This window comes from Struthio camelus, chromosome 7 (assembly GCF_040807025.1).
Source record: "Struthio camelus isolate bStrCam1 chromosome 7, bStrCam1.hap1, whole genome shotgun sequence".
Taxonomy (NCBI): domain Eukaryota; kingdom Metazoa; phylum Chordata; class Aves; order Struthioniformes; family Struthionidae; genus Struthio; species Struthio camelus.
The window spans coordinates 4,860,861-4,882,461 of NC_090948.1; the positions used below are offsets into that span (position 1 = coordinate 4,860,861).

Consider the following 21,601-nt stretch of genomic DNA (forward strand, 5'->3'; position numbering starts at 1 on the left):
ACGATACCCTTCAACAAGTACTTGGAGGACATAAATATCACAAATAAAAAGGAATTATTTAGGGTGCTAAAGGACATATGACTTGGAAGGAGAGAATGGTATTAGGCAAAAGGAAACTGACTCTGAACATCATTAAACTCTAGCAGAGCGTTTGCTGGAAGACCATATCCTGACACATTTATTTAATCCCCTCTCAGAATTAATTTTTACTTATTCTAGGAAATATCCCACTATCCTCAATTAAAGGCTGAACAAGGACTCCCAGATGTAGTCCAGCAATGTGTGAGCCAAGAAGCATCACTCCCAGTGGCAAGTTGGGAAAACAGCAAAAAGCTCTCTTCAGTATTTGAAGGTTGATACGCCCTTTGCCCAGAGCTGAAGGGGTATAAGATACAAAGTTAGTGATGTGTATTTTATGAATGTGTCTGTTGCCAGGATGCTATGGTGAAAGTAAAAGTAATAGTGCATTTCTCTAAAATACACACATTCCGTTAATTCCAGCCAGAATTATAACAATATTTTAATGGGAGAACCGACTATGAAAAAGAATATCCCTTTCTCTAATTTTTTCACAGCACCAAATTATACCTCGGAGCCCAGCCTCAGAGCAGGGAAGACGGGCCAAAACAGTCCCCGTGGGTGTGGTGTCTCCAGGGCTGCAAGCCCGAGAGGCCCCCAAGTCCTAACGGCAGCCTGTGTGAAACAGCGACCGTGCCTTCGACAGCATCGCACGCCCGCGCGACTCCGGGCTTTGCCGTGCCTTCCGCTTGGCTGAACGGATCAGCGGCGTAGGTCCTTAAACCACTACGTACAACATATATATATGTCAAATCCAGCAGCTGGACCTCTTCACCAGACTTCTGCACCAAACCGTGCTCCGTAGCAGTAAGGGACCTTCGCACTGAAAAATCACCTTTCGAATTCACAAGCTTGCGCTACCAGCTGTGTGTCTGCTTTTTAACACTGCTAAAGCGATCTCCTATCTTTTTTTGCACGATAAGCCTGCCCAGAGCTAAGATATGTGCAAACTTGTTTAAAAGGTGACATGATCCTTTACACGCTGCGGAGCGTGAGCACGGCAACCAGCAGCAATCAGAGGCAGAGGTCAGGAGCTTATGTTTGATGAAAACCAATCCAGTTAGAGACAACTTTACGATAATTTCTGTATTGAAATCTCTTCATTTCCTCCCTCTCTGGATATCTAGAATCATGAGAATTAAAGTCCAATCTTAGTCTTAACGACTGTTTCCTGCTGTTCTTTTCCTGACTATAATTGTTCATGAGATAACACAAATAGTTGCTGGGAAGTGATTTACGATAACATAAAATGTTACATTTCCCACCCTATCCCACTCGGTAATGCTGCAGATAGTTTGTTAGTGGCTATGAAGATGGGTAGACACAACCTTTATGGAGCATCTGGTAGCTTGAGCTGCCACATGTAGGAATTGGTCTGACTCCTGCTTTGAGCAAGAGCAGGATCAAGTCTACAGACACCTTAGGGGACCGATCCCCATCCCTGTTAAGTCAGCCCAGTAAAGGTACTTACTTTAGCTGTTGGTTTGTGAAGAATAGTGTGAGCAGATAATTCCCCGGGGAATGACAATCTTGTTTTCACGGCCCTTTCTTGGAAAACTTTTAAAGATACATAAAAAAGGAAAGAACGCAACGTAACTGTGCAGAAAACTGGCTGAGCATGATTACTATTCAGAAGGCCTAGAAAGGTCTTGAAGGGCAGCGCATTTAATGCAAAGCAGAAACACCAAATAGGTGTGAATTTGTGTGAATATTTTCAAAATAACAGGCTTTGTCTAGTCAAGTGTTTTATTCCGTGAGATTTTTTAATCTAGAGAGTCACATGAGACCTGACCTGAGGTTTTCTGACCCATCCCGAGCCCACATACCCTGTGGTGTAGGGAAGCTGTGGATTTGTGTGTTTTTAAGCCTGTCTCTCAGAGTTATTTTTATTTGGTCTCGCAGGTAAATAATCACCTATTTGAAATCCTTAAGCTGTTCGGCTCCCAATCTGCAATTTGGAAGTTCCTGTTTTCCATTTTACCACTTAGCTACAAATCGTTTCACTTCAAAAGAGACTCCCACAAATTTATATATGATTTAAATACTTCTGAAAGTTATAACCAAAGTTGGAGCCGGTCATAAAAGGAAAATGTTCTGCTATTTTTTTCATATTTACATGAAAATATGTTTCAAATCTTGTTTTCACATTTAGCTCATGCTTGATTACCTCCACTTTTCAGCACTGATGTTGCTGAGCGTTAAACGCCAAATTTACGGCCCTTACTGGATTCACTTACTTTTAGGAGAGCAGTACGCAAGAGGCTTTCATCCTCCGGTTAGAGGACCTCCTGGGGCAAACCTTGACCAGGCAGAGACACCCACATGATGGATTTTGACATGGTTAGGACTGCACGTGTTGCATTAATTCCTTATAGAAAACTGTTTTGGCTACGTGACAGAAGGTGTAGGCTTTTATCGCATGGATGGCTTAATAAGCTGACTGCATTTACATATACAAGTATATTTACATACACAAGGTAGGACCCTCTTGATTGAGAACGAACCTCGGGTTAATTGAGTAGAGAATTTTGGTTTCTTTGCCAACGCTGTCGTCATTTTAAAACGGGGCCACTACAGCGTGCGCCGCATGGGGTCCGCAAGGCAGCCAGCATAAAAGTCCCACTGGCTGGGAAAGGGGCCCTTGGCGGCGTGCGAGCGAGCGGCGTCGCCTCCTCCGGCTGACCTCTGCCCCCGGATCACGGTTTGGGATGCTGCTCCCGTCCTACCTACGGCTGCCCTGGAAGCAGCCGGGGCTCTCCCGGGAAAGGCCCGTCTCTTCGCGGAAGCCGTGGAGGAAGCAGGGCAGGTGGTCGGGGCGGGGGCTGGCGGGGGCGGTGGCCGCTGCCGCCGAGCATCCCGGGGAGCCGGCGGCGGCCGGAGCGGGCGGCAGCGCGCCGCCTCCCGGGCAGCGCAGCGCGGACGCCGGCCGGGGGAGCGGCGCTGGCCCCGCTCCCCGCCTGCCTCCCCTCCCCTCCCCTCCCACCGCCTCCTCCTCCTCCTCCCGCGGGGAACGAGCGGAGGAGGCGGCGCGGAGGGCAGGACGGCGAGAGCCGGGCGCGCCTCCCTCCCAGCCGGGCGGGCAGAGCCGGGCAGAGCCGAGGCGGCGGAGGTAGGTGCCGGCGGGGATGCGGCTGTCCCGGCCGGGGCGGGGGCTCCCCGAGTTGGGACTTTGCGGGAAGTTGGGCGGTGAGCCGGCTCGGCACGGCTCGGCACGGCTGGGCTCGGCACGGCTGGGCTCGGCACGGCTCGGCTCGGCTCGGCACGGCTCGGCTCGGCACGGCTCGGCACGGCACGGCACGGCTCGGCGCGGCGGAGAGCGGGCGGCGGGCGGGGGCGGCGCGGTGCCGCCGGGCCGCTCGGGGCAGAGCCCGCGGAGCCCGGCCCGCCGGGGCACTCGCGAAGCAGCTTTGTCTGAAGGATGCGTTTCGTTCCGACAGCGTGTAAACCGTGCGCGGAGGTTGCCATTCACTGAGGCGTATTTTTAGAGGGGGTTTCTTAGATGCAAGCTGTAGGCTGTTAAAAATAGCCTCCTGGCGTGCGTTTGCTGAGAATGCAGTCAAGGTTCAGCGAGGGGTTATTATGGTTAGAGTAGTTTAGGCAACAATTCAGCAGCTGAACTTTGGTGGTGTCTTTCCTTTTTTTTCTTTTTTCGTGCTGCTTCACTGTAATACTACAGCCCGACTCGGTAGTGAACTGGGTTTCTTGGTCGCAGCTGGATCTGTAGGTTAATAGGATAGATGATAGTATTTCTAGGAGAGTAGTATCTAAGGATGTAGCAAACTTTCAGGGATGGCAATGTAATTACACTTTTTTTAGTCTGTGCTCTTTGGGCTAAAGATGTCTTCATATTGATTTGATCTGATTGCATGCAACGTAAGAATGGTTTCACTTCTCGAATTGTTAGCTAGAAAAAATCGTTATCATCTCCCATAGAACAACAACCATGTGCTTCTTGTAGCTTGACATCAAAAAAGCAGAGTATTCAGCTGAGAAAGTTATAGGTGGAAATTCAAAGTTCACTGGAACTGTTCATCAAGAGTAAATATTTTCAAGGCTTGACTGAAAATAATGCTCTCATTGGCGTAAATAAATGTCTAACTGAACTGCACTTCACTTGATACTAACTATGGACTACCGGATCTCTCTCAAAAGGGAAATTTCTGTAAATATAAGGCCACAGCATTTATATATATAATGTGTGTGTGTGTGTGTGTGTGTGTGTGTGTGTGTGTGTGTGTGTGTGTGTGTGTGTAAAGTGTTTGTGTATATAATAAATACATATATATAAACGTTATGACCTCACATACATACACACATATATTCTATATATAAAATATGTGTGTGTGTATGTACAGTAAATACTATGGAATCGTTTCCTTGAACCTCTCTCCCCTCCCTTTTTTTTTGCCAGTGATTGAAATGTTGTCACATGTCTCTTGCCCTAAGAGCTTCTCTGCTGCTGGTGCCATTTCTCACTCTTGGGCATTGAGTCAAAGTATTCATCTGGCTCTTTGCATGCCAAAAGAAAGAAAATCAATTTGGATGCAGAAAAGAAGCAACTACTTGTATGAAGATTTAGTAGTGAAATCAGTTTTTCTTTTTTTAATGCCACTTAAATCCTGTGTTTGTAAGTGCAGTCAACATGCAGTTCTGAAATTAACAACAAAATAATTTTATGGTTCAGAAACTGTAGTAGGAAGAGTAATCTCAGAGTGCTTTATTTGAGGGTTTGTAGCAGGAACATGTCTAAACAGTGTAGATTTACATGACAAAACATTTAATTCTGCTAATGCAATGAAAGACACTAATGGAGTTTATCTTCCTTGCTAAACGAAATCTGGACTATCTGGAAACTATATAGATGAGATATAAATATATATAATGTGTATATAAATGAGAAAGGTAAAGCAGACTCTCATATTTCAATTATTTCATGTGGCTAAAGTGGGAGGATGAAGTTATATAATCCACTAACAGCATTAGCAAGGACTGGCTTTTATAGGCATAATCAAAGTGATACAAAAGGATACTGTTTATCTCTTAATGTTATTTTAAGCAACACAGCCATTGTGCCCTTCTATCTAGAAGTAGCATAACTTTGGACTGATTTTTTTTTCAACTCTGCTTTTTTTTTTTCTCCTTCTTCTTCAAATACTCCTAGACAGTTACTCACTGGTAGTGATTTATTTGTTAGAAAAAGGCTGGTAACTGTAAAATTAAAAAACCTAAAATGTGTGAGGGCATTTTTGATGATGGATAAAATCTTGAAAGTAGCTAGAAGATCACAAGCCCTCTGGACAAATGAAGTACACGTACATGCGAAAGGCATCAGCTTTTTGTGAACAGTTTCAGTACTGCCTGACAAGTCCTTACCTGTCCCCCGAGCTCAAGTCCTCTCAGCCCCTGGAAGCACCTCATGACACTCCTGAAACTTTCAGAAGCATCACCGAGGATGACTTTTTTCCTTTTTTCTCTGAGGCTAATAGGCAACCAGCAGCAGGAACGCTACAAGAACCAGGAGTTTCAGTGGGTAAAGGTTATATCTGTAGCATCCGTGATTTCAGTGCTCCCTGCATGTGTTTCTTGAAGACGGACAGTGTTCCAGTACTAAGATAGCTAAGTGTTTATTTATATTTAAGATCACTTTGCTAAGTGGATAACAGCAAACTCTTCCAAAATTCACGGGGTATGACTGAATATGATGCTGCAGCCCCCAGCCCTAGATAAGAATTTCTTATCAAAACTTCTGTGCTGACCAGGGCGGGGGGTGGATAGAGGCTTCCTCGCTGTTGAAAACCCACCCGTTGCTGCACGCTTCCCCACGGGTTCGCAGCAACAGCGCTACGATTACATTCTGTGTTTCTGAAGTTGTTCAGGGACGCTTCCTCTAGAGATAAGCTAGCAGCAGTGGCCCGATCTTGCCTAAATGATATATCGATTAAGGAAGTCAGGACATGCACCTGTGATGCTTTTTTGCTACGGATGCGTCACTCAGCAGAGGAGAAGCATGACTTAAAATAGGTGCCAACGTACTCCCCCTCCCTCCTGAGCCTTAGTTAACCTTACGGTTACTATACCCTTAAAGGCTGCAGGTCCTGCAAATCGCAGGCTGCAAGGAAATGTGTCGTGGGATCACTGGGTGCTGCTCTGGGTGCTCAGGAGAGGAAAGCTGCTTGGGCGCCGGCAGCTCCACGAGCCTGCAGGAGCTGTGCTCTCGTTCAAACTCGGCTCCGTCACTGCTCTGCAGGCTTCAGCGCTGCCCCAACCCACGTGTTTTCCTCCGTACCTTGCGCGGCCGACGAAGGAGTCCGCGTCCCCGCCGTACGCCTTGCCCGCAACTGCGCCTCTTCAGCTGGAGGAGCCCAAAGCGCTGTGGAAAAACAAGCTGCGTCTCCAATAAGACAGCATTTTCTTTCAGTGCCTTCCCCCCGCAAATTAGTATTTCTTGTTTATTTATATTTTTTCGTGAAGTGCACTGTTTTTCTTCTGGAAGAGCTGCTGCGCCAGATTTGGAGTCTCAATCCAGCCATTCACACAAGCGCCCGGGCTTTGTAAGCTCCTCTAAGTCCTTATCTCAGAGCGGCCTGAATTGCACCAATCTCTCCCTTTGTACGGCAGTTTTACCTACATCGACCAGTTATGCACAACACTGTTGATTCTCTCCCTTAAACATACGCCAGGCCGCGCGCGTGTCTGAAGCGAGCGTGTTGGGCAGTCGCGCTGGGTCTGCTGGACTGAAAGACGCGATTACGGTTCTGCGCCGGTTGCTTGCTGGGGCCCTGGCCCGAGCGGGAGACCTCCGCGATGGCAGCTCTGTAAGCCTTTGATTACACGGCTGGGCCCGACGGGCCACTAAACAGCACTTTGGGGGGGCAAACGGTTAATGTAGCTTTTCCATGGAATATTAATTTTCGCCACAGCTGGTTTCCAGCGGCTGGTGAGCACCGGTTTTAAGGAGGGTGCTGTGCTCTGGGGCAGAAGAGAGAAGCGCTGTGGGCAGGTGACGCGCCTGGTAGCAGAGAAAAACCAGAAAAAAACAAAACAAAACAGAGAAAGAAGAATAAAGTCAAGTCAGGTAGAGGTGATCGATGGCAACGACAGTGCAGTTGCGTCTGTGGTGAGAGACCAGGAGTTACGGTGAATATGAACAGGAGAGCAGCGATAGACTGCTCTCTAGGTCGGGAGCAACGTAAGTTCATGCTAAGTTGGAAGGGAAAAGGTAAAACGATTTTATGTCTCAGCTGGTGTCTGCAGTTGGCAAAGACGAGGCACCTTCCCCGGGCTGAAACGCCCCCGCGGAGGCTCCTCTCGGCAGCCCCTTCGCAGCTTTGGGCTTTTCAACCCCAACCCCAAGAGCAATGGGGAACGCGGGACCTGGTGGTGCTTAGGTTGTTGGTCCTAATTGTGAACCCCCAAATTATCCATCTGCACTGTAATTCCCAGCGTCCCTTAAACGGCAGCATGGCAGCATGCCCACGCGCCCATGCTCTGGCTTAGCAGGGACAGCAGGCTTGGCATCTAATGATTCAATACTCTCTGAGATTTGCAGTTACTCGACTATAAATTTTCTCTTATGTACCGAGCACTGCTAAATACACACTTTGTATTCTAAAACTTAATTTGCCATCATTTGGCCTCATCAAATATGTATGCCATTTTATAAATACTTGTGTTTTGTTATGCAGACTCTGCGCGTGAAGCAGGCTGTTCTGCATTGTCAAGTGCGGATTCCACCCGGTGCAGAGCTGCACCTGAAGAGCAAGGTATTAAAAGTGACACTTTTCATTTTCTTCATGCTTTCTGGTATGGAGGAACGTATTTCACAGAGATACTTATCCTATGTGAAACCACGGTATTCAGAGTGGGTGAACATACCATAAAATTAGAAAAGCTGATGAGATTGAAGTCTGCAAAGGCTGCAAAGTTTAAGTGCACAGGCAGGCCTGCTAAGTGCTCAGGGCAGCGTGGAGTATGAATAAGGGCCTTTCCTTTAAATAATGGTGGTCGTAGCGCTTCAAATTACTTTTAAAGAGGAAGGACTATGAAAGCAAACAAAAAGAGTGAAGAAATTGTGCAAGGATCATAATTGTACAGTAAGACAATAAGTAGATAGAACTGCTTTTAAAAAATGCAAACCTCTATAATATCCGTAGATAGTAAAGACTTTTATCTGCCGCCTCGGGGGAAGGAAGAAGCCTGGTGGATAGCAGCGTTGAAAGAGTGCTAGGAAAGGGGACAGTACATTAGATGCGAGTTTGCAATGTAGGATGATTTCTGATGAAGGTGATAACGTAAGGACATTATGTGTTCCACACGTCCAGTTAATATTCAGGTGTTGGAGCAGTGTGGGAGAAAGCACTTAATTAAAGTACTTCAATTCTGGCACCGAATTAGTAGTAAAATATCAACAAATAGAAGAGACTTCAGGAAAAAGTAATGCAAAAAAACCCCCAAAACAGGAGTCTAGAAGATTTCATACATCATTTGAGGAAAGTGTAAGAGCTCTGTGTTAACCTTGCTGTGCCTAAGCTAGGATATAATGGCCTTTGAATATCAGAATTTATTACTCCACAGAAGGAGGAATCTGTTTGACTGGTACATTATATGTAAAGCTAGACATATGAGGAAACTGAGAAGGATAGTTTAATAGATGATTAGGAGAATATAGCACATAATGAGGTGTGTTTGCCTGCAGGGCCCTCTCTTCGCAGAGAAGCTACATCCCTTGAAAATCCTTTAAAAGGTCTTAGAAGCAACAATTTTTTTGCAAGGCTATCAAATAGGTTTTCTAATATTGCTTTCCAAACTCTTGGATTTTAGCTAATTTGTCTTCTGAATTATACAGATAGTGCTTCCTGTATATATGTTAAATAGATAACGAATCTGAAAGCTATTTCTAGGGTTTTCAGGGAGAAAGAGGAGCAGGCTCTCTAGAGCCCTAGCCTGGGATAACACTGGGAAATCCAGATCAAAACTTTCTGTCTATGGCAAATGCAGTGGCCAGTTAAAATGACTAAGTGCCACTGGGTAAAAACTGTTGTGCACTAAAGGCTACCAATAGCAATTACCATATGAGATGCACTGTGGCATACTCTCATTTAAAAAGACAAAAAAAAAAAAAACCAAACGTTCTTGAGCACTTCAGCACTGAATATTACTGCTTTTGGCCATGGGCAACTCATAGGAGCCATTCACAAAGTAAATAATTGAGATGAAAAATTTAATAAATTATAGAACTATGAAAACAATATCTCGGGTTGAGGATTAACTTGCCTGAGGAACAGATAAGGATAAATCAGAATGAAACCGCTACCAATCTTGACATTTAGTATTAGAATTACTTTACAAAGCTATTTATATCAGCTTTGAAACAGTTTCAACAAGAAATGAGATGTGCGAGGTGAACAGGACAGAACAATGAGATCCCAAGCTGATGTTGTTTTGTTATAGCAAAGAAAAATTGATTTGCCTGACAAAGGGATGTTTTAAATATTTAGAGTTTAACTCTTCAGAGAAGATTTTTGAACATTGCTAAGCAGAGCAGAAAAATTAAAAATGCACGGGATAGTAAAATGGAATATGTACTGGTATCTCTGAAAATCCCACATGGACTCCTCTTGTGCTAGGGTAGATCGTGAGTAACTCGTGACTTCGTTTTCCCTGATGTAACTGGGACTAGAACTTGGCTTTTGCACCTTTCCTCAGAATCACGGGCAGTGAAAGTGTTTGCTGGATGAAAATGGGCAAAAACTGCCTCTTCCTCTGACACTTTGACCTCTTTGCAAAGTTTCGGTCCGGCACCTCAAGTGACCTGTCATACAAAGGAGGAGCTTCCTTCATATCCTCCCAATTAAGCTATTGCTCGAAATGCAGTTTTGGGGTAGTTTTGGTAGAGTTAAGCTGTGTTGTGGACTGAATGTGAACAAGATGTGTGGCTGCAGTGGAAAGGCATTTAAACCTAAGCAGCAACCTACTCTAACTCTGCAGTATTTGTAACACGGCTAGATCTTCATAATGAGTAACTTTTAGCTTAAGGCTTTACTACTTCATTTGGTTAAATCAGAATTCAGTAATTGTTTGGGTGAAATATCCCTCTTAGGTGTTTTTAAATCATTCGCTGCTTGTTTTTGCATATAGCTTTAAAAATTTAGTGTTCTTTTTTATGTGTGTATGCGTATATTTTGTGCAGTATTTGATCACAGTTACAATGTTGCAATAACTCATTTTGGTGTGATACGATGCAATGCATAAAAAGCTTCTGCTGAGTTTTGATATATAAGCATATGCTTTTAATGGTACCCATGGAGTGGGTATAATAATCTAGCTGGTCTTCTAGGTTTTAATCTTACTTTACTAGTACATTGGATAATAAATGAAGAAAGCACTTGAAAATGTACTTGAAAATACAAGTAACTGTATAAGCATCAACAATTATTTTTGTTGGACTACTCTAATTCCTAGGTGCATTGCCAGTGTAATTTTCTAAGGCTTTTTCAGTATTAGAAAATAAAGTGAAATTGAAAGACAATTTATGTTTGTGCACTGAAAACACCTCCCTGTTACTGAAACAATCTCCCAAATGTAATTACTGAAAATTGTTAAGTCATGGTGTTTTAATAACTTCCTATGTATAACTTTAAAGATTGCAAATAACTGTGAAACAGCAAATATCATTAAGTTGCATTTAAAAATAAATTTTAGGGTTTCAAATTAGGTACTATAAAGGCTGTGCAAACCATCCAAGCAGCAATTCTCAGGACGAACTTCGTTAAAGTCAATGAAATGTCTTCCTGCTGAATTCGACATGCTAGGATTTCAAAAGTTAACTTCATGATGAGTTACTGAGACTGAAGTCACGCGGCTCCAGCTTTCCATTCTGCTTTGGCAGGCTGAAGTGGGAGAAGCTGTCCTGTGTGGATGATCCTACGTGAAAAGGAAAGGCTATTCCTGTTTGAAATAACACATCAGTAGTTATGTTACCCCAAAGATCCGTTTTTCTGAGTACTTGTGTGCCCGTTTTGACGCCAAGGGAAGCTGAATATGCAGGTGGGCATCCTTGTTAAGGATATTTAGGCCTTAGGAGTGATGAAACCCCCGAGGGGTTTATTTAAAGTCCTGCATTAAAACACTGTTGAAATTTGGCCGATCTTCTGTATAGAGTGCAGCATGTCAGGTTCTAGTGACATTTTTAGTGTTGGCATCAAGGATCTTCATGCAGCAATTGAATAGGAGGAAGGAATTAATTTTATTGTGTGATGTCAAACTGAAAATGAAGTTCCTCCTAGCACATCCTTCGAAGAGGGCTCAATGCCTTTGGAGCTAGCCTGCCATCCGCCTTGTTTCCCAGGGATATTTTTGAACTTCCTCTGCTGATAAATATGTAGAGTCTGTTTATATTTCATCTACTTTCTGTTAGATAATACTTGCAGATTTTTCCCCTAAACATTTGTTACTGAAGAAATTGGTATTACAGGCCTTGAACTGGCTGTGCTAGCAATTTTGTAATTTTAACTTTAGCTGACCGTATGTGTGTGTGTTAATTCTCCGAGAGAGGCTTCTTGCTTTCTAAAAGGGAATATTATTTCCATGCTGCAGAAGTTTAGCGGGTAGTGGCAACTGCTTTCTGTCTAGAGTGCAGGTTTAGGTGCAGAAGGCTCGAATGGATTAGATGTGACCATCACAGAGGTTCGATAAGGCATGAGAAGTGGAAAGGCTGTTTCACATCCCCAAAAGTTCTAGTCACCAGGATGCTGTTAAATGTAGAAATCATAGCTTTTTATTTTTTTTTAAATTAAAACTCTATTAAAGAAATACAATTCAGTGAAAACTGAATTGATATTAATTATTTTAAATACTTTAAGAAATTCATTTTCAGAGGTCTATGCAGGGTTTTCTTGTAGCATTAGTCTGCATGATTTTTACTGGAGCTGCTTGGCTAAATCTTAGTGCTGTTTTACTCTGCTATATTAATTCCTTGTTGGAGTTGGGTTTTTTCCCTGATATGAATATGACAATCCCACTTTAATTAGGCAGGAGAAATTTTCACCATTCCCGGGGATCATGGTGCCTAAGAGTCAGAGAGTCAAAGTAAATAAAGAAAACATCTAAAAAGCTCTATGAAGAAGCAGTAAACTTGAAACACCCGTAGAATAAGTTACCAGTATTGCAATGACTTGCCTACTTGTGTTACAGCATTTAGCCACCAGATATCAGTTATTTTGTGCACCACTGTGCTGGGGAAAAATATGCCCTTGGTATGTAAAGGATAAAAAGTGCTCACTTGATGTATGGGGCATTGTTGCTGTTTGTAGCCATGATTGATAACCGTCTTCTTTCTGCATTTTGCAGATAAGATAGATTTGTGTTTTATATGAATCTTAAATGTCAGGAGTAACATTTTGAAATTCAGCCTGTAAAAAATAATTAAATTCAGGCTTACTAAATTTTCAAATGGGTGAAAGTACACTTTATGGAAAGGACCGTTTTATTGTTATGAACTGCAGAAGCATTACAGATACCTTAACCAGTGGTTTAAATATATATTAATCTTCAGCTCAGTTAAAAGCAGTGATATGAGTCAAAAAGTACTGGCGGGCTGAAAGCAAGGCGGAAGTCTGTGTAGACAGGGGAAGGACCACTTCTAAATTTAGAAAATAGCATTCGCATATAGAATTATGCCATTCATCCTCATTTTTTAAAGTCTTAAAAAAAAAGGTGAATAAAGATAGGCAGGTAGATAGATGGGGATGTATCTCTAATACGGAGAAAGAACACCTGGGACCCAATCTGAAACTGTTTTTCCCAACCCCAACGAGCACAAGTGATATCAGGGAGCAGAACGAGACTGCGTATTGCTCACCAGTGAGAGCCCGTGGCTCCTGATTTGCCTCTTGGTGTTTAATGATGGGTTTTGCTCCCATTCCTGGAGACGCTAGGTTGACAGATGCCAACCCTCTTCCTCCTCCTCAGTCACAAAAGCCTAGCTCTCATTTATGTCTCAGTTTGTACCTAAAAGTAACACCTCTGGAAAGTGGAATTTTGATTTTCTGGATTCAAAGCTGAAAGGTTGCAAATTTTCCTGAAGGATGTATGTTTTGTACTTTTTTCCCCAGTGGTGGTAGTAGTTTTTGTGTTTTAAATGGGTCTTCTGCCTACAATTTGAGTTGGGCTGGAGTCATGGAGTCTCTGCAGATCTCGGGCAGGTTGGAGGGCATACGCCCATTGCTTGGAGTGAGTAACGAGGGGGTAACTCTCCAAAGTCTTTTCTTCTTGGGTTCGCAGGAGCAGTATTTGAAAGACTGTCTACCTTCATTTTTCACGTACGGTGAAAGATATAGTCCAGCGTGGCTTGTGACTGCAGGCACAGTATATGACACAGACTTGATTTTTTATTTTATTTTTTTTCTTTTTGCAAAGCACATTGTAACAGTTAAGAAGTGGTGTTGACTTCTAAATGGACCAAACTAGCATTTTAGCATCTAGTATGAAACCAATTGTACTAGTGAGGGCTCTGGTTTCGTAACTGAGAGTTGTTTTGAGGCTGAGGGTTTTGCTTCCCAGCTGCAGTTCTTGCGGCGCTGGGTCCGAAAATGACAGCTGCCGGGTGTGGGCCGGGCGCGTGCCCTCCGCTGTGGTGGGATGGGAAGCGCCGGTGCCCTTGCTGGGTCTGACCCTGCGCTGGGCACCTGCTCGCAAGCATAGACCTGGAAACGATGGCAGCTCTGTCCTTTGAGCTTGGGAAGGGACCCAAATTTGCCCTAGTTAATATGGTTCCTGGATGAATTCAGATACCACATCACCTGCCCTAGAGGTTCAGTCAGAAATTGGACTGCCACTGCCACTGGCTTTCTTTGTATGATGCATATCCGAATTTTGGTCCCAAGTCCTTCAAGCCTCAGGTTTCCAGATAGCGACTGAGGAGATCTACATTTTCCTTGGACTTCTACTGTCTATGCCATATGGTAGTATAGATAACTCATGTTAGCACTGTCACTTTGTCATCCTCAACTTGAAAAGCACCGTGAAAGGCACTCTGAAATCCACGGTTGTGAATCACCCCGAGGAAGCTGATACAGTCCTTGCCACAGAGATCAGACACGTGGGAAAGTCAGCAGAAGTCTGGGACGTGTTTGAATGTGCACGCTGGCATTTCCCTGCATCCGCCGGGTACAACATGAACGCTTGCAACTGGGAAAACTGCCTTTGCTCATTTAATTTTTTTTTTTTTTAAAGCTGAAGAGGAGCTGCTATGTAAGAAAATTAATTAAATAATGAATACCTTATATTTAAATGTTCATGATATTTTTGTGAATACATTTGGTGACTCTTCTGGATCATCTCTGCTGGGCTAGCTAAGCTCTGTACGAGTATCCTTTATGAGAACTATAAAAGCAACTTCAAAAACAAGTGTTCCTATGTAAAGGAAGAAAAAAACATAAAATGGTGTGGTTTTATTCTGATTCGCTTTTATTATCGAAGTCTAGTTTATAACACTGACCCATGCTATGAAGTGAAGTCTATTATCAGCATGTAATTTGTTTTGTCACTTAATGAGAACTGTGAAATGATTTGGGTTTATTGATTATTCTGAAATGTGTGAAATCACTTACTTGGATTATAAATGTTTTGGGTCCTGAAAGCATTTTTCAGGATTTAAACCTGCAAGAAAGTTGTAAATTAGACAGCTTTTCTGTGTGAATCAGGAACTGCTCTGTTGAAGTCTGGAGAACAGTGGTGAGACTGTCATAGTCCTTTAAGAGCATATAGGAGGAGATGAACTGAGAGAAAAATGATGTTGCCAAAGGCTGGGGGCTTTCCACAGGGGAAGCACCAAAAAAATTTACTGCTTTTCAAAGAAAACAACTGATTTGGCTGATAGCCTCCATAGCCAGACTCACCGAGGCTGGGTACCAAGGCCATCAGCTGAACTGGTGCTGGAGCTGAGCTGTCTTGCAACCTGTTTGGTACCTTAATGCACTAAAATTCTCCCTATCTTTCTTTTTTTTTTTCTTCTTCAAGAAAGTGTTCCCTGTGAGAAACACAGAAGAAAGTCATTTAAATAAAATTGCAAAGCTTTAGTTATTTCTTTATTTATTTGCAATTTTCCGAAGGGCTCTCACAACTGGTTTTGTTGAGGGTTTGTTTAGCAGCATTCTTGAGGGTGAAAAGGATTAAAGGAAATTTAGTACTTACCATGTTGTACAATGCCCTATTTCTGAAATTATAAAGCTCCTTTTATTGCCCATTAAAATATAGGCATAGCTCAATAGCATTATTTATAGAAGAAGTCAATCTGGACTCCATTTTTCACATTTCTCTGTACTTGTGTGGCACTTACTAAAACAGATGACATCTCCAGAACCACAGTTTGATTCATCAGACTAAGCTAGTTCTGGATAGTGCTGTCCTGCTGACAAATATTTTATAGCAGAGTCATTATTCTATAACATTATCTGCATAAAATATACATATTTTATTTATTGATGTTTTGCAGTATCTGGGTGTCACTTTTCTGATAAATGAACACTGCTTTCCTAGAGTGTTTGTTTTGTCACCTATTGACAGTGATTTTAGGGTTTTTTTTAGCATTACTTTGTATATGAATATAGTTGTGCTTGGAAACCATAAATGGGCTTGGAAGCCATATCTCGTAGCCCTAAGACACACTCCTAAGCTTTTATTTTGGTGTAGTCCCTGCTGCAGACATATATTAAGGAATTCATAGTTTACTTCACATAAGAAATGATCCCCTCCAAACGCATCGGTATGCTCTTGATGCCGTTTCAGCCTCCTGGGTGTCTGAAGGCCTTGAATGCATTAAGAGGCAAAAACAAGTTATTACATTAATCTCATGAAATCAAAGATTCATGTCTTTGGCTCTAGGTAGAATAAACACTATTGCCAACAGAGAAACGTTAGAGATGGAAATGCATATCAATACTTAGGAGGTACTTTTGCTGGAGATGGTTTTCAGTTAGATGCATTAATCCTGCTAAAGTTGGAGTTTTAAGTCCTTGCAAAGTATTTTGTAAGGCATTATTTTTGGAGGCTCAGTAGCTCTCTATAATGTTAATGATCTATCTCAAACTTTCTATCATTAGAAACTAAACTTTTTGGATTATCATTAACAGTCATAAATCTCTCCTTGAAAAGCTGGCTGCCAACTGTAGTCAGCTGAATTTGTGTCACTTTAGGTTTCTTCTGTGAATTGTTTCAGTAAATGATTTATTTCAGGAATTGGAGCTACAGCTCCAGAAGCGGTGTGTATCTGGCCTAGGAAAAGAGATCATTTCTTCTTATATTTGTCTAGGACCATGTATCAATGAGCACAACCATTTGAAAATAAGATCTCATCATATCTCCCCTGCTCCCTTCTGAGCTGAGCCTGGCCACCCCAGGACGTGCCATGGTTCCAGGGAGGAGAAGGCTTCCTGCCTGGGCAGTGCATTGGGGGGCAGCTGCCCTCCCCTCTCCCCAAAACTCCCCCTCCAAGAGCTTCTCCGGGGGAAGTGTGTCCACGGGGCGAGGAGGAGGAGGGTCCCAGCCCTCCCTAGGCACCCACCGGGTGCTCGTCATGCCAGGGTGAATATGGGTCACCTTGTGCATTCGGCTCACTCATGGGAGCTTCATCCAGTGAGATGCTTTTTCAGCTCCTCAATACAAGGCTTGAAAAGGTGAGATCTGAGCCCTCTGCGGTTCACAGGGAGGAAGAGTAGAAGGTTAGTTCGAGGCATTCTCTGATTTTCATGCAACGACAGTCAAGTGATTTCTCCACTGGAAAACAAAAATCTATTAGCTTGCCTTAGCTTGCCTCTGAGCCACAAATAAAGACTATCTAGTTTGCTGTGCTAAGTGTTGCCTGCATGTTGCAGAGAAGACAGGGTGTGAGACAGCACGTGCCAGCTTTCTCTTGGTGCCTTCATCATCATGCAGAGTTTTTGGGTTTCTTTTCCTGGGTTCTTGCCATAAAAATTGCGTGGGGAACGTTCTGAGATTTTTATCTTGTTTGTTTGCAGGCTACAGCCTGGCTAAGCGCAGCATCAAGCATGCGCGGATATCTGCCGTTGGGATCCTTCCAAGGGAAAAAACAAACTTCGCTGAAAACCGAACACAGGCAATATCTGTATGAAGTGCACAGTTAAGTCCAGGGAGTCAGTGACCCAGTGGCTGTGGAATAGATTTATCTGATTATCATTGTTTTGGATGTTCAAGTTTTTCTTTACTGGGAGTTGGTTAGTCCCATGCACAGCATGGCTTTTCTTTCTGTGTTAATCCTGTTGTAAACTGGGGTCTTAATGCACTTACGAGATTACTGGGCTAGATCTTACCATGTTAGGAAAGTTTTATCCCAAGCTGGGATTCCTGGGAGGCTGGCAGAGGAATGGAGCACCTTCTATGTCATGTAATAGTGCAAATCAGTAAATGAAGAATTTTGAATTTCTTTGGAAGTTTTTGGTAGAAGTGTTATTTTTTAGCTGTGATGATCTAAAGATGTAAGAGAGGACGATAATGAGTGTTTAATCCGTTATGAAAGGGCATTAGGTCCCATATCAAGTATGTGCTCTGCATATAAAAATATGCACTATTAGCAAGAGAAACCAAAGCGCAGCCATGCAGAAATATCTTCAGAGTGATGGTATCTCATAAGCTGGTTAGGGAAAATTTATTGCATTTCTCTGTAGTTAAAGTGCAGATGACAAGGATGAATAGTACGGTCTAAGCCTTAGATTAAATACTTATGAGGAGGGTTGACGACTTTAGAAATAAACGTTGCTTGATTTATGCAGAATAAACACTTTTTTCCAAGGCACTGAAAGCCATGTATTCCATCATAAAGGGTTTGCTTAATTAGCTGTAGCTAGAAGCTACCTGCAGGGATTTTATCTGCTCATACCATATTACCCTTATAGGAGGTAACTAATTAGCAATTTCTTAAGAACACTTGGGCCTTTCTAGGTTCTCCACTCTGTGAACTCCTGGCCTCCTACTTTGCTTTGGCAGGAATGTGTAGTCCCTTGCTACTTTAACGGGCTCGACTTTATCTGCTGTGTTGTTATTTAAAGAATGTAAGTTGTTGAACATTGATGAAGGTTATTGCTAAGCTTGGAACACGTTTTTTTTTTTTTAAGTATTGAAACAAGACCACAGTTGTGATTTGGCATCAATGAATAGTTTTTGTTGACTAAATTTTGTTTGAATTTGCAAGAAACTTTAATGACAGACTCTAATACCCAAACAGTTTGTCTTTTCAGGATGCAGCTGTGTATGTTTCCTTTCACCCACTCAGCAGCAGATGAAAGATGAAATGCCCTATTCATAAAAAAGTACTTACGCAGTACTTATGTACAGATGAGATACGTTTTTCCATCCATTTTAATGCACGTCTCGTGGAGAAGGTAGCATATATGAGTCATAATGAAAAATTTCAGATGATGGATTTAAGATAGCAAAGTTTATTAAGAAAATTCAGTTTTGAGGTGGAGGAAAATCCCTTTTCAATCACTAAAAATCAGACGAGCAGCTGTTAGCAGATAGGTGGCTCTAAAATTGTCATACTAATATTACGTTTAAAGCAACATTAAGTATCATATTGACTGATCCCCTTCAGAAAGACAGCTTATTTATTGAAGCGTGAAGGTATATCACATGAATTCTAGTAAATACCATTTTGTTGCATTATTGCATGCAAAAACATTTTACCAATCTGTAGGATAAACAGGCACTGAAGGCATTATATTAGGCATATTCTATTTATTCGTTATTATAGTATTCATCCTTCAAAAGCATCCTTAAGTTAGCAGTTGATCTTTCACAACCCATGAGACTTAGCAATTCGTTTGGTATACGTATGATTTGCAAAGTGGCAGAAAGTATTAAGTTTCAGATGGTGGGAAGAATATGTTTCTCACTTTAAATCAGCTTGAGGTAGCAGCTGCTAAAATCAAGTAAAATCAAATGTGTAGAAAGAACAAGATGGTAATCAGAGCAACATAGCTGTTAATACCCACTGTTTTGTAGCATGCCGAAGCTGAAAACGCTTGGCAAGACCATTGGAAATACACTTACAGCATTTTTTCTCCCATGTGCTGGTTCTGGACTGGTAGTCAGTGCAAGAGGCAAAGACCCATGCTTAAAATAACTCTTCAGCACTGAAGGATATCTTGCTGCAGATTCAACTGTGTTACACTAGCTCTGCATCTCTGCTTAGAATAAGAGTCAGCTGGCACTCTAAATGCAAAGAATTAGTTTTCTCCACCACAGTGAACTTTTGATGTTCATCTTGCCTAACCTGAGACGTGTAGATGGTGGAGGCCTACATCTGAGCTGGCCACTCTGACCTCACTTTGTAGCCAACACAGAGAAATAGGCACTCCATGGGCATAGGTCTCATTTAGACTGGCTACATTAGGATGGCTCCTCGCTGTTGTCCGCTGTAACATTGCATGCAGATCTCTGGCATCTGTTTTTAGTTAAATGAACTTTGGCTCTTCTGTCTTTTTAGGTGGATCTTTATGGGTGATTTTCAGCTCAAAGGCAAATTTGTCATCATCTGTTTGCAAAAGCAGCACTGTGGAATGGCCAAATGGATCCTCAAACTAGTGTAACCTGTGGAGTCAACCAATACTTTAATAGCCTGCCACCCAATTAAAATGTTATGAATCTGCTAGATGAAATTTAGGTAGTTTCGGTTAAGCATACCCAGGAAACCTGAAGACATGTTTTTGAGGGAGTTCTGGTTGGTGCAAGCAGATACAAACAACATTATTAGGGAATTAACCTGCAGAAGCAATGTGCTACTTAAAAAAAATGATAATTCAAAGAAGTTATTTTCTATGAAAGGTTTAAGAAAGTAGTTTTTACTTGCCTCTTTACATTAAGCATATTCTTAATTTTAAATTCAGTCTGGTAAACAGCAGGAGATTGTTGCATTATAACCTAAATTTGTATATATCTCTGCAGTTAGAAAGTCTGTACTTACTCTAACATGTGTTCAACCCTGAAAAGAACTGGTAGTTTTTAGCTGAGGCAGATGCACAATCATGCTATGAATTAGGACAAGATGAGGCTTACCTATTGCTGCTTAAAATAACAGACAACAAAGGGAAATCGTATTGACTTGTCTCAGGAGTGGTATCATTTGGGATCTGGTGCCTTCTCCTTTCCGGTTGTTTTTTGTCTCTGCGTATAGTCATTTAGCATGAACGCTTGGCTGATGCACAAGTACGCAAAAGGGAACAAGAGACCTGTGTTGGCCGTCCAGGAGGTTATTATGTGCTGCCTGCCCCCTTGGGGGCTGCACAAACCTGCAGTCAGAGTCTCTTGATGAAGGACAGCGCTCGAGCCGGACTGATTGCCGAGCTCTTTCTCCTCTGCACCGGGGCGGCTGTTAGGCCAGCGCTGCCCCAGCCGGCGCTGTGGGTTTCCAGTGTGAGCCCAGCTCTGATGCGTTGCTGTGCCCTCAGAGAAGGTCTCTTCCTGGGAAAGCCCTGCTGTAGCGGAAGAGGAAGGAAGCTCCTCTTTGCCAGCACAGCTGGTGCCCCAGCATGTTTATACTAGGGCATTTGAAGCCCCTGATTTCTGTTAGCGTTTCCTAAGCATTAGGTCCTGATTCCAGCCTAACGTAAGGAAAACCCTTTTTCACCATGAGGATGGTCAAACGTTGGGACAGGTTGTCCAGAGAGGTGGTGCAGCTTCCATCCTTGAAGGTTGCCAGAGCCTGACTAGATAAACCCCTGAGCAACCTGGTGCAATGCCACCGCTGACCCTGCTTTGAGCTGGAGGTGGGAGCAGACACCTCCTGAGGTCCCTTCCAACCTGAATCGCTCTGCAACTCTGTTATTGCTTGGAAACACTGTTTTCTCCTGGAAGAAGCCTAGCAAGGGTTTGCCAAGCAGCAAGGTGGGGTCAGAGGATCCATAATCATTACATCCTCCGAGGTTCCCCCAGCCTGTACTGCACACGATGCTCAGCTGTGGACTTGGAGGACAGGTAAGATGGGCAGACTGCTTTGGTGCAGACCTGACCACACAGGGCAACTTCACTACGACCTCCAGAGAAGGTGATGGGAACACGCACATGGGCCTCGCCATGCTGAGCTTTGCCCAAAGGGGAAACCATCTCTCTCTTGAATGAGTCACTCCAGAAGAGCTATTTAGTGAATTACAACAATATCTGAGGCTCAAGCAATGAAGGAGACAGGGAAGGCTGCAAATAAACTCAGACAGGCAGCTGTCAGACGAAATGCATAATGAAAAGCAGTCTGCATTTGAAAAGTGAACTCTGTCAATACTAGACCAATTCTTTGCCTCTGGAGTTTTCTCAAGATAAGTACTTATTTATTTTTGATTACAGTACGTCTGCAGGGCATATGGGAGCTGTATTTAGATGCGATAGTCTTTCCCACCTGCCAGCCCCCAAACCCCACAGATTTTCTTGATAAAAATATCCGGAGTGGAAGCGCTTCATAACAGATCCAGCCGTCATGTTTCATGGTACTCTCTCTCCCCATTACTCTCTCTCTTAC

General features: G+C 43.0%; 1 protein-coding gene across 3 annotated transcripts in view; it reads left to right on the plus strand.

Annotated features, from left to right (window-relative positions):
* Window positions 1-2,976: 2,976 nt before the first annotated feature.
* Window positions 2,977-21,601, plus strand: part of CHST15 (carbohydrate sulfotransferase 15) — a 46,871-nt gene continuing 28,246 nt past the window's right edge. The window contains exons 1-2 of one of the 3 annotated variants that reach the window (XM_068951495.1): window positions 3,028-3,187; window positions 7,764-7,841. The gene's annotated coding sequence lies outside the window, so the exon portion shown is untranslated. Of the gene's footprint in view, window positions 3,188-7,763; window positions 7,842-21,601 lie in introns of all 3 variants that reach the window. The other 2 variants (XM_068951496.1, XM_068951497.1) reach the window with 2 other exon arrangements.